We start from the raw sequence: 17,239 nt of genomic DNA, 5'->3' as shown, positions 1-17,239 counted from the left end.
TCCTTGCTTTTTTGTTATTTTATGTACTTCATTCTGCTTGAAATACAACTGCTTCTTCCCATGCCCTTGGAGACAGTGAGCTCCGTGAGGGCAGGAAGTCCTCTCCTTTTCATCTTCATGTCTCCTCACTTGTACTAGTTTCCTGGTGCTTCCCTGGTGGCTCAGACAGTAAAGAATCCACCTGCAGTGTGGGAGACCTGGGTTCGATCCCTGGGTTGGGTAGGTCCACCTGGAGGAGGGCATGGCAACCCACTTCAGTATTCTTGCCTGGAGAATCCCCACAGACAGGGGAGCCTGGAGGGCTACAGTCCCTGGGGTCGCAAAGAGTCAGATACGACTGAGCAACCAAGCACAGCACAGCCTGAGGTTACCAAAATATTGTACCACAAATTGGGTACATACTGTCTCACAGTTCTGGAGGCTAGAAGTCTGAGCTTAAGGTCTGGGCAGGGCCACGCCCCACTGAAGGCATGAAGGGAGGATCCGCTCCAGGCTCTCTCCTAGCTTCCGGTAGCCTCTTGGCTTGTAGCAGCAGAACACTAATTTCCACATGGCATTCTCCCTGTGTGACTGGTCTTTCTGTGTCCAAATTTCCCTTTTATAAGGAGCCAGTCACTTTGGATTAGCGCCCTCCTTCATGACTTCATCTTAACTGGATCACATGCAAAGACCCTATTTTCAAATAAGGTCGCATTCACAGGGACTGAAAACTGCAACACATTCGAAGGGACACAATTCAACCCATAACACCACGCATCTAGCAAGGTGTCCTGAGGTTATCAGCACTCACTGAAGGTTGGTTAAAAGACCTGTAGGGCCCACAGTGAGACCTGGCCTCTAGCCAGTGTGTCTGAGATTCCCTTCCCTGATGGCTCAGACAGTAAAGAATCTGCCTGCAATGCAGGAGATGCAGGTTCGATCCCTGGGTCGGGAAGATGCCCTGGAGAAGGGAACGGCAACCCACTCCAATATTCTTGCCTAGAGAATCCCATGGATAGAAGAGCCTGCTGGGCTACAGTCCATGGGGTAGCAAAGAGTCAGACAGGACTGAGCGACTAACACATACACATACATCCGTGGTGAGGTAGAAAAGCATCGCCAGGTGGTCACATTACTCCTTGTGAAATCTCTGCAGGGCTGGTGGGTGGAGAGGAGCTGTAGAGACTTCAGGTCATCTTCTCTTAGAAAACAGTATTTTCTTCCAGGAAGGGTATAATGTCCTGGGGCTCATTTGTAGATAAGAAGAACGGCATTTGAGCTGGCTGCTTTTATGGCAGTGGTGTTGGGCCAAGAGGTTGTAAACATGCCATCCTCTGGAATGCGTCTGCCTGCCTCACTTGGCAGACTCCTCAGGGACTGGATGGGCTCCAGCTGATGTCCAGGCTCTGCATCCTCACTTGGGGCCCAGCAGACTGTCTTGCCATCTGCCGCCCACTCCTCTGTGCCATCCGGCCCCGCCCTTGCCAAGACTCAGGGAAGAATGATTTTATTCTTTTTAAAAAAAATTTACACACGTATTATATTGATCACTTTTATGCCTGGCACCATGTGTGTGTTGTGGGCCATTTAATCTTTTTAATCTTTGCCATAATACCACAAAGTGGAGTTTTTATTTAATTGCAGGAGGTACCACAGATAAATGAATAAATGTTATCCGTAAATGTTTAAAATAATGGTGAAATGTGTAACCACTGCCCAGAATAAGAAACAGAACATTACCAAGTATCCTAGCGCTTCTGAGGCCTCTCTCCAGTTGCACTGCCTTCTCTCTCTGTATCTAAGCTTTTATTAACCACAGCCATGCTTTTCTTTATAATTTACCAACTGTGTATGCATCTCTTAGGGTATAATACTTGGTTTTGCCAGTTTTTGTTTTTTATATAAACAGAATCATCCCATTTGTAGTCTTATTTTGTTACATTTTTCATGCTTTTTTGTATCTTTTATCATCACTCTGTTTTTGAGAATCGTCCATGTTATAGTAGTTCAGTCATTTTCTCTGCTGTGTTTTTCCCACTGTATAAATAAGCCGTAGTCTGTCTCTTTTACTCTTTATGGACATTTAGAATGTCACCAATCAGAGCTATCAGGAACAATGCTGCTAGGATATTCGTCTCTTTTTGTGTTGTTTAGTCACTAAGCCTGCCATGCTCTCTGTCCATGGGATTTCCCAAATAAGAATACTGGAGTGGGTTGCCATTGCCTTCTCTAGGGCATCTTCCCAACCCAGGGATCGAACCTGTAACTCCTGCATTGGCAAGCAGATTCTTTACCCCCGAGCCACCAGGGAAGCCTATAGGCTATTTTTCTACATGTCTTTAACATACATAAGCAGAGTTTCTCCAGGTGACAGACTCAGAAGGATAAGGAATAGATTCAGGATATGCACATTTTAGCTTTACTAGGTAATACCAAAGTGTTTGTAAAATGTTTACACCAAGTTATATTCTGCATAATTACATTATTCCAAGTTACAGTGGATTAGAGGGCTCATTATTCCATGGACTTGCCATCTGCATTTATCAGAATTAAAATTTCACCCATCCAATGAGTAGGAAATTATAATTTTAATATTAATATATATTTCCTTGATTGTTAGAAAAGGATGAACACTAGTGAATGTGAGGCTCTCTTATGAAGTGCCTATTTTCATTCTTTTATCTGTTGGACCATGCTGTCTTCTTCTTATTGATAGTATACTTTAATGTACTGTGGATGTTAGTCCTTTTTGGTATTTGATTATATGTGTTGAAATACCTTTTTCATCTTTATGACCTCTTTTTACTCCTTATTTGGTATCTTTTGAAAGATATTTAACCAAATTGAATTTTTCAATTTTTCATTATGGTTTATGTTTTCATATTTTGGCTTAGAAAACCCTCCTTTACCCTTAGAATACCATAAAGATATTCTCCTAATTTGCCTTCTAAAACCTTTATACACTTGCCTTTCATATTTAAGTCTTTATTCCACTTGAACTTGATGTTTGTGTGCAGGTTAAGTTCAGATCTGATTTCAGGTTCTTCCACATGGATAACCGATTGTCCCAATACCATTTGTCAACCTCATGCAATCCACCATGGCCAATTTGTCTTCTTTCAACTGTCCATGTGTACATGTCTGTTTGGAACCCTCCCTTCTGTTCCACTGGCCTGTTTTATCTGTTCCTGTATAAATATCACACTAATTTAATTCCCATGGCTTTAGCAGATCTGGTAGGGCAAGTTTTCTAGCAGTCTTCTTCCAGAGAATATTGGCTATTCTAGGCCTCTGTACCTCCATAAAAATTCTAGTATCATTTCATCAAGTTCCAGGAAAACCTCTGAGAGAACATTGACTGGAATTCTATTGAATCTCTGTATTTATTGATTTGTAAGCTACTGTAAATTCCTACTGAAAAATTTGCTATATGGCTTCACTTATTTCAGTTCAGTTTAGTTCAGTTGCTCAGTCAGGTCCGACTCTTTGTGATACCGTGAACTGCAGCACACAGGCTTCCTGTCAAATCACCAACTCCTGGAGTCACTCAAACTCATGTCCATTGAGTCAGTGATGCCATCCAACCATCTCATCCTCTGTTGTCCCCATCTCCTCCAGCCTTCAATCTTTCCTAGTGCTAGGGTCTCTTCAAATGAATCAGTTCTTCACATCAGGTGACCAAAGTATTGTTTGGAGTAGAGTTTCAGCTTCAGCATCAGTCCTTCCAATGAATATTCAGGACTGATTTCCTTTAGGATGGACCGGTTGGATTTCCTTGCTGTCCAAGAGACTCTCAAGAGTCTTCTCCAACACCACAGTTCAAAAGCATCAACTCTTTCATGCTCAGCTTTCTTTATAATCCAACTCTCACAACCATACATGACTACTGGAAAAACCAAAGTTTTGAGTAGATAGACCTTTGTTGGCAAAGTAATGTCTCTGTTTGTAATATGCTGTCTAGGTTCATCATAACTTTTCTTCCTAGGAGCAAGCATCTTTTGATTTCAAGGCTGCAGTCACCATCTGCAGTGATTTTGAAGTCCAAGAAAATAAAGTCTGTCATTGTTTCCACTGTTTCCACTATTTGCCATGAAGTGATGGGACCAGATGCCATGATCTTAGTTTTCTGAATGTTGAGATTTAAGCCAACTTTTTCACTCTCCTCTTTCACTTTCATCAAGAGGCTCTTTGGTTCTTCTTTACTTTCTGCCAGAAGGGTGGTGTCATCTGAATATCTGAGGTTATTGATATTTCTCCCAGCAATGCTGACTCCAGCTCTGCTTCATCCAGCATTTCTCATGATGTACTCTGCATATAAGTTAAATAAGCAGAGTGACAATATACACCCTCGATGTACTCCTTTCCCTATTTGGAACCAGTCTGTTGTTCCAAGTCCAGTTCTAACTGTTGCTTCCTGACCTGCATATAGATTTCTCAGGAGGCAGGTAAGGTGGTCTGCTATTCCCATCTCTTAGGAATTTTCCATAGTTTGTTACGATCCACAAAGTCAAAGGCTCTGGTATAATTAGTAAAGCAGAAGTAGATCTTTTCCTGGTATTCTCTTGCTTTTTAGATGATCCAGTGAATGTTGGCAATTGATCTCTGGTTCCTCTGCCTTTTATAAATCCAGCTTGAACATCTGGAAGTTCACAGTTCATGTACTGTTGAATCCTGGCTTGGAGAATTTTGAGCATTACTTTGCTAGCGTGTGAGATGAGTGTAATTGTGTGGTAGTCTGAACATTCTTTGGCATTGCCTTTCTTTGGGATTGGAATGTAAATTGACCTTTTCTAGTCCTGTGGCCACTGCTGAGTTTTCCAAATTTGCTGGCATATTGAGTGCAACACTTTCACAGCATCATCTTTTAGGATTTGAAATAGTTCAACTGGAATTCTATCACCTCCACTAGTTTTGTTTGTAGTGATGCTTCCGAAGGCCCACTTGACTTCGAACTCCAGGATGTCTGCCTCTAGGTGAGTGATCACACCTTTGTGATTATCTGGGTCATGAAGATCTTTTTTGTACAGTTCTTCTGTGTATTCTTGCCACCTCTTCTGAATACCTTCTGCTTCTGTTAGGTCCATACCATTTCTGTGCTTTATTGTGGCCACCTTTGCATGGAAATTCCCTGGTGGCACAGAGGTTAAAGCATCTGCCTGCAATGTGGGAGACCTGGGTTCAACCCCTGGGTCTCCTGGGTTGGGAAGATCCCCTGGAGAAGGAAATGGCAACCCACTCCAGTATTCTTGCCTGGAGAATCCCATGGACGGAGGAGCTTGGTGGGCTACAGTCCATGGGTTGCAAAGAGTTGGACACGGCTGAGCGACTTCACTTTCACTTTCCATGAAATGTTCTCTTGGTGCCTCTAAATTTCTTGAAGAGATCTCTAGTCTTTCTCATTCTTTGCTTTCCTCTCTTTCTGTGCATTGATCGCTGAGGAAGGCTTTCTTCTCTCTCTTTGCTATTCTTTGGAACTCTGCATTCAAATGGGTATATCTTTCCATTTATCCTTTGCCTTTCACTTCTCTTCTTTTCACAGCTATTTGTAAGGCCTCCTCAGACAACCATTTTGCCTTTTTGCATTTCTTTTTCTTGGATCATATATTTAGGTCTTTTTAACCTCTTTCCTTTTGAAGGAGGTAGCCATTATTTAGGCCAAACTACAGGGAGGGAACACAGCCCCACCCATCAACAGAAAATTGGATTAAAAATTTACTTAGCATGGCCCCACCCATCAGAGCAAGACCTAGATTTTCCCACAGCCAGTCCCTCCCATCAGGAAGCTTCCACAAGTCTCTTATTCTTATCCATCAGAGGGCAGACAGACTGGAAACCACAATCACAGAGAACTAACCAAACTGATCGCATGGACCATAGCCTTGTCTAACTCAATGAAACTATGAGCCATTTCATGTAGGACCACCCAAGATGGAAGGGTCATGGTGGGGAGTTCTGACAAAACATGATCTGCTGGAGAAGGGAATGGCAAACCATTCTTGCCTTGAGAACCCAATGAACAGTATGAAAAGGTAAAAAGATATGACACTGAAAGATGAACTCCCCAGGTCAGTGGGTGCCCAAAATCCTACTTGAGAAGAACAGAGAAATAACTCCAGAAAGAATGAAGAGATAGAGCCAAAGCAAAAACAGCGCCCAACTGTTGATGTGACTGGTGATGGATGTAAAGTCCGCTGCTGTAAAGAACAGTATTGCACAGGAACCTGGAAGGTTAGGTCCACGAATCAAGGTAAACTGGAAGTGGTCAAACAGGAGATGGCAAGAGTGAACACTGACATTCTAGGAATCAGTGAACTAAAATGGACGAGAATGGGTGAATTTAACTCAGATGACCATTATATCTATTACTGTGGACAAGAATCCCTTAGAAGAAATGGAGTAGCCATCATGGTCAACAAAAGAGTCTGAAATGCAGTATTTGGATGCAATCTCAAAAATGACAAAACGATCTCTGTTCGTTTCCAAGGCGAACCATTCAATATCACAGTAATTCAAATCTATGCCCCAATTAGTAATACTGAAGAAGCTTAAATTGAACAGTTCTATAAAGACCTACAAGACCTTTTAGAACTAACACCCAAAGAGATGTCCTTTTCATTATGGGGGACTGGAATGCAAAAGTAAGAAGTCAAAAGATACCTGGAATAACAGGCAAATTTGGCCTTGGAGTAGAAAATGAAGTAGGACAAAGGCTAACAAAATTTTGCCAAGAGAATGCACTGGTCATAGCAAACACCCTCTTCCAACAACACAAGAGAAGACTGTACACATGGACATCACCAGACAGTCAACACTGAAATCAGATTGATTTTATTCTTTGTAGCTGAAGATGGAGAAGCTCTGTACAGTTAGCAAAAACAAAGACCAGGATCTGACTGTGGCTCAGATCATGAATTCCTTCTTACAAAATTCACACTTAAAATGAAGAAAGTAGGGGAAACCACTAGAACATTCAGGTATGACCTAAATCAAATCCTTTATGATTATACAGTGGAAGTGACAAACAGATTCAAGGGACAGAGTGCCTGAAGAACCATAGATGGAGGATTGTGACATTACAGGAGGCACTGATCAAGACCATCCCCAAGAAAAAGAAATGCAAAAAGGCAAAATGGCTGTATGAGGAGGGCTTACAAACAGCTGTGAAAAGAAGGGAAGTGAAAGGCAAAGGAGAAACGGAAAGATATACCCATTTGAATGCAGAGTTCCAAAGAATAGCAAGGAGAGATAAGAAAGACTTCCTCAGTGATCAATGCACAGAAAGACAGGAAAACAATAGAATGGGAAAGACTACAGATCTCCTCAAGAAACTTAGAGGCACCAAGGGAACATTTCATACAAAGGTGGCCACAATAAAGCACAGAAAATGGTATGGACCTAACAGAAGCAGAGACTTCCCTGGTGGCTCAGACGGTAAAGTGTCTGTCTACAATGAGGGAGACCTGGGTTCGATCCCTGGGTTGGGAAGATCCTCTGGAGAAGGAAATGGCAATCCACTCCAGTACTATTGCCTGGAAAATTCCATGGACAGAGGAGCTTGGTAGGCTACAGTCCATGAGGTTGCAAAGAGTCGGACACGACTGAGTGACTTACTTTCACTTTAACAGAAGCAGAAAGTATTAAGAAGAGGTGGCAAGAATACACAGAAGAACTGTACAAAAAAGATCTTCATGACCCAAATAGTCACAAAGGTGTGATCACTCACCTAGAGGCAGACATCCTGGAATGCCAAGTCAAGTGGGCCTTAGGAAGCATCACTACAAACAAAACAAGTGGAGGTGATGAAATCCCAGTTGAGCTATTTCAAATCCTAAAAGATGATGCTGTGAAAGTGTTGCACTCAATATACCAGCAAATTTGGAAAACTCAGCAGTGGCCACAGGACTAGAAAAGGTCAATTTACATTCCAATCCCAAAGAAAGGCAATGCCAAAGAATGTTCAAACTACCACACAATTGCACTCATCTCACACGCTAGCAAAGTAATGCTCAAAATTCTCCAAGCCAGGTTTCAACAATACGTGAACCATGAACTTCCAGATGTTCAAGCTGGATTTATAAAAGGCAGAGGAACCAGAGATCAATTGCCAACATCCACTGGATCACCTAAAAAGCAAGAGAGTTCCAGAAAAACATTTACTTCTGCTTTACTAATTATACCAGAGCCTTTGATTCTGTGGGTCATAACAAACTGTGAAAAATTCTTCAAGAGATGGGAATAGCAGACCACCTTACCTGCCTTCTGAGAAATATGTATGCAGGTCAAGAAACAATAGTTAGAACCGGACTTGGAACAACAGACTGGTTCCAAATAGGGAAAGGAGTATGTCAAGGTTGTATATTGTTACCCTGCTTATTTAACTTATATGCAGAGAACATCATGAGAAATGCTGGACTGGATGAAGCAAGAGCTAGAGTCAAGATTGCTGGGAGAAATATCAATAACCTTAGATATTCAGATGACACCACCCTTCTGGCAGAAAGTGAAGAAGAACTAAAGAGCCTCTTGATGGAAGTGAAAGAGGAGAGTGAAAAAGTTGGCTTAAAACTCAACATTCGGAAAACTAAGATCATGGCATCTGGTCCCATCACTTCATGGCAAATAGATGGGGAAACAGTGGAAACAGTGACAGACTTTATTTTCTTGGGCTCCAAAATCACTGCAGATGGTGATGCAATCAAGAAATTAAAAGATGCTTTCTCCTTGGAAGAAAAGCTATAACGAACCTAGACCGCATATTAAAAAACAGAGACATTACTTTGCCCACCAAGTTCCACTAGTCAAAGCTATGGTTTTTCCAGTAGTCATGTAGGAATGTGAGAGCTGGACTATAAAGAAAGTTGAGTGCCCAAGAACTGATGCTCTTAAAATGTGGTATTGGAGAAGACTCTTCAGAGTCCCTTGGACTCCAAGGAGTCTAACCAGTCAATCCTAAAGGAAATCAGTCCTGAATATTCATTGGAAGGACTGATGCTGAAGCTGAAACTCCAATACTTTGGCCACCTGATGTGAAAAGCCAACTCATTGGAAAAGACTCTGATTGTGGGAAAGATTGAGGGCAGGAGGAGAAGGGGACAACAGAGGATGAGATGGCTGGATGGCATCACTGACTCAATGGACATGAGTTTGAGCAAGCTCTGGGAGTTGGTGATGGACAAGGGAGGCCTGGCATTCTGCAGTCCATGGGGTTTCAAAGAGTTGGACACAACTGAATGACTGAGTTCAGGTCAGTCGCTCAGTCATGTTTGACTCTTTACGACCCCATGAACCACAGTACGGCAGGTCTTCCTGTCCATCACCAACTCGTGGAGTCCACCCAAAACCATGTCCTTTCTGTCGGTGATGCCATCCAACCATCTCATCCTCTGTCGTCCCCTTCTCCTCCTGCCCTCCATCTTTCCCAGCATCAGGGTCTTTTCCAATGAGTCAGGTCTCCCCATCGGGTGGCCAAAATATTGGAGTTTCAGCTTCAACATCAGTCCTTCCAACAAACACTTAGGACTGATCTCCTTTAGGATGGACCGGTTGGATCTCCTTGCAGTCCAAGGGACTCTCAAGAGTCTTCTCCAACACCACAGTTCAAAAGCAACAATTCTTCTGCACTCAGCTTTCTTTATAGTCCAACTCTCACATCCGTACATGACTACTGGAAAAATCATAGCCTTGACTAAGCTGACCTTTGTTGGCAGAGTAATGTCTCTGCTTTTTAATATGCTATCTAGGTTGGTCATAACTTTCCTTCCAAGGAGTAAGAGTCTTTTAATTTCATGGCTGCAGTCACCATCTGCAGTGGTTTTGGAGCCTAAAAAAATAAAGTCTGACACTGTTTCCACTGTTTCCTCATCTATTTGCCATGAAGTGATGGGGCTGGATGCCATGATCTTCGTTTTCTGAATGTTGAGCTTTAAGCCAACTTTTCACTCTCTTCTTTCACTTTCATCAAGACGGTCTTTAGTTCTTCACTTTCTGCCAGAAGGGTGGTGTCATCTGCATATCTGAGGTTATTGATATTTCTCCTGGCAATCTTGATTCCAGCTTGTTCTTCTTCCAGCCCAGTGTTTCTCATGATGTACTCTGCATATAAGTTAAATAAGCAGGGTGACAATATACAGCCTTGACGTACTCCTTTTCCTATTTGGAACCAGTCTGTTGTTCCATGTCCAGTTCTAACTGTTGCTTCCTGACCTGCATGCAGGTTTCTCAAGAGGCAGGTCAGGTGGTCTGGTATTCCCTTGTCTTTCAGATTTTCCATAGTTTATTGTGATCCACACACAGACTTTGGCATAGTCAATAAAGCAGAAATAGATGTTTTTCTGGAACTCTCTTGCTTTTTCCATGATCCAGTGGATGTTGGCAATTTGATCGCTGGTTCCTCTAAAACCAGCTTGAACATCTGGAAGTTCACAGTTTACATATTGCTGAAGCCTGGCTTGGAGAATGTTGAGCATTTCTTTACTAGCATGTGAGGTGAGTGCAATTGTGTAGTAGTTTGAGCATTCTTTGGCATTGCCTTTCCTTGGGATTGGAATGAAAACTGACCTTTTCTAGCCCTGTGGCCACTGCTGAGTCTTCCAAAGTTGCTGACATATTGAGTGCAACACTTTCACAGAATCATGTTTTAGAATTTGAAATAACTCAACTGGAATTCCATCGCCTCCACTAGCTTTGTTCGTAGTGATGCTTCCTAATTCCCACCTGGCCTCACAATTGATGTCCGGCTCTAGGTGAGGGGAGTGATCACACCTTCATGATTATCTGGGTCGTGAAGATCTTTTTGTACAGTTCTTCTGTGTGTTCTTGCTGCCTCTTCTTAATACCTTCTGCTTCTGTTACATCCATACCATTTCTGTCCTTTATTGAGCCCATCTTTGCATGAAATATTCACTTGGTATCTCTAATTTTCTTGAAGAGATCTCTAATCTTTCCCATTCTATTGTTTTCCTCTATTTCTTTGCATTGATCACTGAGGAAGGCTTTCTTTTTTTTTAATTTATTATAATTGGAGGTTACTTTACAATATTGTATTGGTTTTGCCATACATCAACATGAATCCGCCACAGGTATATACGTGTTCCCCATCCTGAACCCCTCTCTCTCCTCCCTCCCCGTACCATCTCTCTGGGTCGTCCCAGTGCACCAGCCCCAATATCATGCATCTAACCTGGACAGGTGATTCATTTCATATATGATATTTTACATGTTTCAATGCCATTCTCCCAAATCATCCCACCCTTTCAGCAAAAGAGACACAGATGTATAGAACAGGCTTTTGGACTCTGAGGAAGGCTTTCTTATCTTTCCTTGCTATTCTTTGGAACTCTGCATTCAAACGGGTATATCTTTCCTTTTCTCCTTTGCTTTTCGCTTCTCTTCTTTTCACAGCTATTTGTAAGACCTCCTCAGACTGAACCTAGACAGCATATTAAAAAGCAGAGATATCACTTTGCTGATAAAGGTCCATCCAGTCAAAGATATGGTTTTTCCAGTAGTCATGTATGGATGTGAGAAAGTGAAAGTTGCTCAGTCGTGTCCGACTCTTTGTGACTCCATGGACTATACTGTCCATGGAATTCTCCAGGCCAGAATACTGGAGTGGGTAACCTTTCCCTTCTCCAGGAGATCTTCCCAACCCAGGGATCAAACTCAGGTCTCATGCATTGCAGGAGGATTCTTTACCAGGTGAGCCACAAGGGAAGCCCAAGAAAGCTTAGTTTCGAAGACTTGATACTTTTGAACTGTGATATTGGAAAAGACTCTTGAGAGTCCCTTGGACTGCAAGGAGGTCAAACCAGTCAATCCTAAAGGAAATCAACCCTGAATTTTTGTTGGAAAGACTGATGCTAAAGCTGAAACGCCAATACTTTGGCCACCTGATAGGAAGAACTGACTCATTTGAAAAGACCCTGATGCTGGGAAAGATTGAAGGTGGGAGGAAAAGGGGATGACAGAGGATGAGATTTTTGGATGGCATCACCGACTCAATAGACATGACTTTGAGCAAGCTCCTAGTTGGTGATGGACAGGGAGGCCTGGTGTGCTGCAGTCCATGGTTTGCTAAGAGTTGGACACAAATTGAGTGACTAACTTACTGTATCTTTTTCCTAATAAAGTTCTATAATTTTCTCCACTAAGCACTTTCACATTTTCTTCTTAGATTTATTCATCACGTGTATTTTGGCATTTCCATAAATTATTATTATTTTTTTAATGCATTGCTTTTTGTAAATGATATGCTGTTTTGAATGACTCTCTAGTAAAATACTGAATAGCTATTCAGTCTCCCTTTTTTTTTCCTGGATCTTATGTAGAATGTTTTCAATATTACCTTAAAAATTATAATGTATTCTGTAGAGATTTTAATGGACACCATTTTCCAAATTAGGTAAACCTTTTTGTTTGTTTTTTAATCATGAATAAATTTTAAATTTTATCAAATGCCTTTTTCTGAGTCATATGTGCCTGGCAGCTCTTTGTTTTGTTTTGTTTTTGTATGTGGAAAGATTTTAAATTACTAATTCATTTTTTTAAAACTATTGTAGTAGAACTATTCAGATTTTCTACTTTTTGAGTCAGTTTTTCCATTATGTTTTTTTAGGACTGAATCCATTTCATCTAAGTTTTCAAATTTATTGGTATAAAGTTGTTCACAATGCCATCCATCTTTTAATCTAGGAAATTTCTTCATAATTGAAGTTTTGTTTCTGCTGTCTCTTTTTCTCTCCCTCATTCATAGTGTTCTGTTTTCCTAGTGTGCTTTTTGGGTTTGATTTTATTGTGAGTTGCTCATTTTCCTTGTAACTTTATCTGAAAAAAATTCTTTAAGTCTAGGGTTGAAGGTGAGTTCCTCTTCAGAAGATTCAAATTGCTTCTGCCAGTCTCCTGGGGGCACTAATCTGGTACTATTTGAAGTTGAATACTTTACTTAAAGTTGTTTTGACCCTGAAGGAGTATGAATTCAGGCTGATAGACCCTTATGAGGGCTCAGTTGTGATTACATAATTCAGGGGGAGGAGCTGTTTAATTCCTTCAACCCAGTAACCAGGTCAGTGCACTGATTTCTCTCTGTGGCAGTTCGTGCCAGGGTATCTTACTCAATCTCCATGCTGAGCAAGTGTGGGAGTTAACTCCAACTTCTTGAGTCTGACATATCCATCAAAGTAGAAATTTCCTGGCCCTCCAGAAAACCTCAGGGTGAAAATTACCTCGTTTCTCAGTGACTCCTGGATTCCTGGGTTCTCAGTGACTGCTGTTCCTTTCCTTTTGGGAATCACAGATTCTTTATTTTCAAGACACTTTAACAATGTGTTTTTGTTTTTTAAAGGCACTTTTTTTTCCTTCTTTCATTTTAGCTGGTTCAGTTGGAAGTGTCATTCAGTGTATCTAATCTGCTATACTGCCAGAAACTAAAACCCAGATAATCTTTTTCCAGATGAGTAAAGTGAGGTTTGATAAAGCTATAGCCAAGTCCAAAAGCCACCACATGAGCAGTGCTGACACCTAGAAGGAGCCACAGGTAGTGTAACCTCTCACATATCACTCTGGCTGTGGACAGGTGCAGGAGATATAATTTAAAGCCAGAGACTCTCAAGCAAAAGGTCCCAGGAAGTCTTCTGTCTCCCCTGGGAAGTAGCAGTTGATACTGTCTCATGGGGAGAGTATCTGCCTCCCTTTACAGTCCCCTACTCCATGTCATCTGCCCTTTACTACCATCTTCACTCATGAATCTGGTAATTCTGTGTATTACATAAGGTAGGAAGAGCCAGGGGTAGGAATGCTCACAGAATCAGCCAAGGTCAGAACTTCAGCTTAGAAGTCATCCTTTAGGGACTTTCCTGGTGATCCAGTGGCTAAGAATTCCATGCTCCCAATGCAGGAGACCAGAGTTTAATCTCCCGTCAGGGAACTAGATCCCACATGCCTCAACTGAAGATCTTGCATATTGCAACTAAAAGGTCACGCATGATGCAATTAAAACTCCCACATGCCATAAATCAAGATCCTGCCTGCTGCAGCTGAAAGATCCTGCATGCCAGAACTTCCCTGATGGTCTAGTGGCTAAGACTCTGCCTTCCAGTGCAGGTGGTGTGGGTTCGATCCCTGGCTGGGGAACTAAGATTTCACATGCCTCAAGACCAAAAAATCAAAACATAAAGCAGAAGCAGTATTGCAACAAATTCAATAAAACACTTTAAAAAGGGTCCACATCAAAAAAAAATTTTTTTAAGATCCCATATGCCGCAACAAAAGATTCCACGTGCCACAACTAAGACCAGGCACAGCCTAAATAAATAAATCTTTCTTCAAAAGGTCATCCTTTAATTCCTTCATTTAACAAACGTTTATTGAATACTGTGCTATGCCTGGGGGAGTCACCAAAAACAAGAGCCAATATTTGCATCTGTGTAGCTTACAGCTGGCGGAGGAGACAGAAAGGTGGAGCAGACTTTCTGAAGGTAGGTCAGTTGCTACAAAGGGGTGAGCACCGGATACTGCGAGAGCACTGAGTCAAGGGGTCAAGGAGTGCATCTGGGAGAAGTAACATCTAAGCAGAAATCTGAGGGCAAGAGGGGATTAGCCAGGCAAAGAGAGGAGGCAGCCATGGTGTTCCATGCACAAAATATCCTGGGCTTGGGAGCTGAAGTGAGGAGCAGCATGAAAAAAGCCTGGAAGGTGGGTAAGGGCAGCCAGGGGATAGGTCTTGCCTGTTGCCCTAAAAAGTATGGACTTTGTCTGGAGGGAAATAGAGAGTTAGAGAGGGTTTTAAAGAGAGCTCATTTAGAACAATTGCTCTGGCTGCATTATAGGGAATGGAGTGTTACAGGGAACGGAGGGCGGGGGACATGACATCATGGTGGCCTCAGAGGACTGAGACACATTGAGCATTTAGAGCTTTGAAGCCAGACTGCCTGGGTTCCAATCCTACTTCTATCACATATTGGCTGTATGACTTCAGGCAAATTGTCGAATCTCTTTTGCCTCAATTTCCTCATCTGTAAAGCAGGAGTATGACAGCATCCACCTTACAAAGTCGTGAAGCTTGATGACAACACATGTAGAGTACTTTTGACAACACCTAACAAGGAGATCCAACCAGTCCATCCTAAAGGAAATCAGTCCTGAATGTTCATTGGAAGGACTGATGCTGAAGCTGAAACTCCAATACTTCAGCCACCTGATGCGAAGAACTGACTCATTGGAAAAGACCCTGATGCTGGGAAAAATTGAAGGAGGGAGGAGAAGGGGGCGACAGAGGATGAGATGGTTGGATGACATCACCAACTTGATGGACATGAGTTTGAGTAAACTCTGGAAGTTGGTGATGGACAGGGAGGCCTGGCATTCTGCAGTCCATGGGTTCACAAAGAGTCAGACACAACTGAGCAACTGAACTGAACTGAACACATATTAAGAGCTTCCTTTTACTGTTATTTAAATGGATGGGACTTTGTGGGTGATTGAATAAAGGAAGTGGAGAAAAGAAGAATCAAAATGGTTGAAGGGACAAGGAAACCATGGAAGGAGCCAGTGGGACATTCGCGTCTAGTCTACAGCTGGATGTTCTTACTTTCTGGTTCTTACATATCACTGAAGCCTAGCACACAAAGAGCCAGGAACAGTGACTCAGTCCCTACTTTGGAGGAGCTAACAAAACAAAGTGATGAGCGTTTGGCTAGAATTGACAGGATGCACAGGAATGGCTCCTACCTAAGCTCAGGTGGGCAGGGAAGACACCCCAGAAAGAAACTGAGCCGCACCGTGAAGGACACGTAGGAGCTACTCAAGTGCTGGGAAGCAGGGAGAGGAAAATGGCAGGAGATAACCTGGGGAGAGGGATAAAGCAGAAAAGCCAGAGAACAAAAGGGAATGCAGCAGAGGAGGGAAACAGTGGAGGCAGAACAAGAAAATAGCAGTGTTATGACCTAATAGTGTGATGGAGTCCTTCTCAGCTCCCTTTTCTCAATACCTACCATGAGAACCAACTTTTCTTTTTCCTTCCTTTATTTTTTCTGGGGAATGCTAACTTCTTAAAATGCTTGCAACATGCAAAATGTTCTTGCCCCATTGCTTGCATTTTTAAAAATAGTTCACAGCAGATCTATTTAATCAACATGGTAGGTCATTACAGTGTCTATGTGGGCCTGGGCGTCTCTGTGACTCTGCATCCCGGGAGTGGGGCTGAGGCCTGGCTACCCTTCCCTCTGCAGGATGCCCGGGGCACATGGCAGATTTTTAAGGTAATGAAAACGCTTCTCTGCTCCTCTTCACAGGTCAAGTCCATGGCAACGGGCCAGCTAGCACCCTGGACCTCACTCACTGTCAGACTCTCAATATGATGTGTTCTTTCCACTTTCAAGGCTTAGTAAAGCCACCCAAAATTTAAGCCAGAAATGTAGTTGCAGGCCAACACTGACAGCACATCCTCATGATTTTTCAACATCAGGAGCGCAGGTGTGCTGGTCACGACTCGTTATGCCCCTCCTCTTCACTCTTCCCAGACCTCGGGTGCTGGAAACAGACTGCAGCAGTCCCACCAGGCAGCCTCCCCCGAATTCAGCCCTATGAGTCAGGGGCTGCTGATTCCACATCCCCAGTGAAATTTCCTAAAGTCCAGCACATGGGTGTATGCTTATGAAGTTGGGCTACTGGGGGTGACGATCAGTGCCAGGCATGGCCCTTCCCAGCGGGTTCCTCACTCATGGCATCCTGAGCTCATTCAATACTGGGGAGACAGACCTGGGTTCAAATCCTGGCTCAGCCACACACTCAGATAAGCTAAGCCTCTGAGTCCTCACCAAGAATAGCCCCCGGAAAATGGAGGTGATAATAACTACTGTAAAGCATTGTTGAAAGGATTAGAAACAATTATATAAAGATTCTAGCACACAGTAAGGATTCAGAAATGGATGGCAACTGTTAAAAACAACATTTTGTAGGATTGGAGGCCCAAGGTGTTAGACTGCATGACCTCAGAGTTTCAGAGAGCAGACTCGGAGGCTGATAGTTTCCTCCCAGGCCAAGCAAACAGGGTGGGTTGCTGGTGGGAGGGTGGGGAAGAGGTGATCAGACCCTAGACCCCAGGGATTCTCTGGATTCTCAGCTCTTGCCCCATAGGACAGCAGGGAGTTAAATGGAACATCTTTTCTCCATGGCTCACCCCTTCTTTGGGCAGAGGCATGAACTCTCCAGCTTCAGGGAACCCTCTGTCTTCTATATAAGCCACTTTTACAATTTCCCCTTGGCT

The 17,239-nt window shown here is 42.7% G+C and overlaps 1 long non-coding RNA gene across 1 annotated transcript in view; it reads right to left on the bottom strand.

The window, feature by feature from the left end:
* LOC138421876 (uncharacterized) overlaps nt 1-17,239 on the bottom strand; it is a 114,185-nt gene that overhangs the window by 44,417 nt on the left and 52,529 nt on the right. The window lies entirely within an intron of this gene.

This window comes from Ovis canadensis, chromosome 16 (assembly GCF_042477335.2).
Source record: "Ovis canadensis isolate MfBH-ARS-UI-01 breed Bighorn chromosome 16, ARS-UI_OviCan_v2, whole genome shotgun sequence".
Lineage (NCBI taxonomy): Eukaryota > Metazoa > Chordata > Mammalia > Artiodactyla > Bovidae > Ovis > Ovis canadensis.
This window is presented reverse-complemented; position numbering and strand designations above follow the sequence as displayed.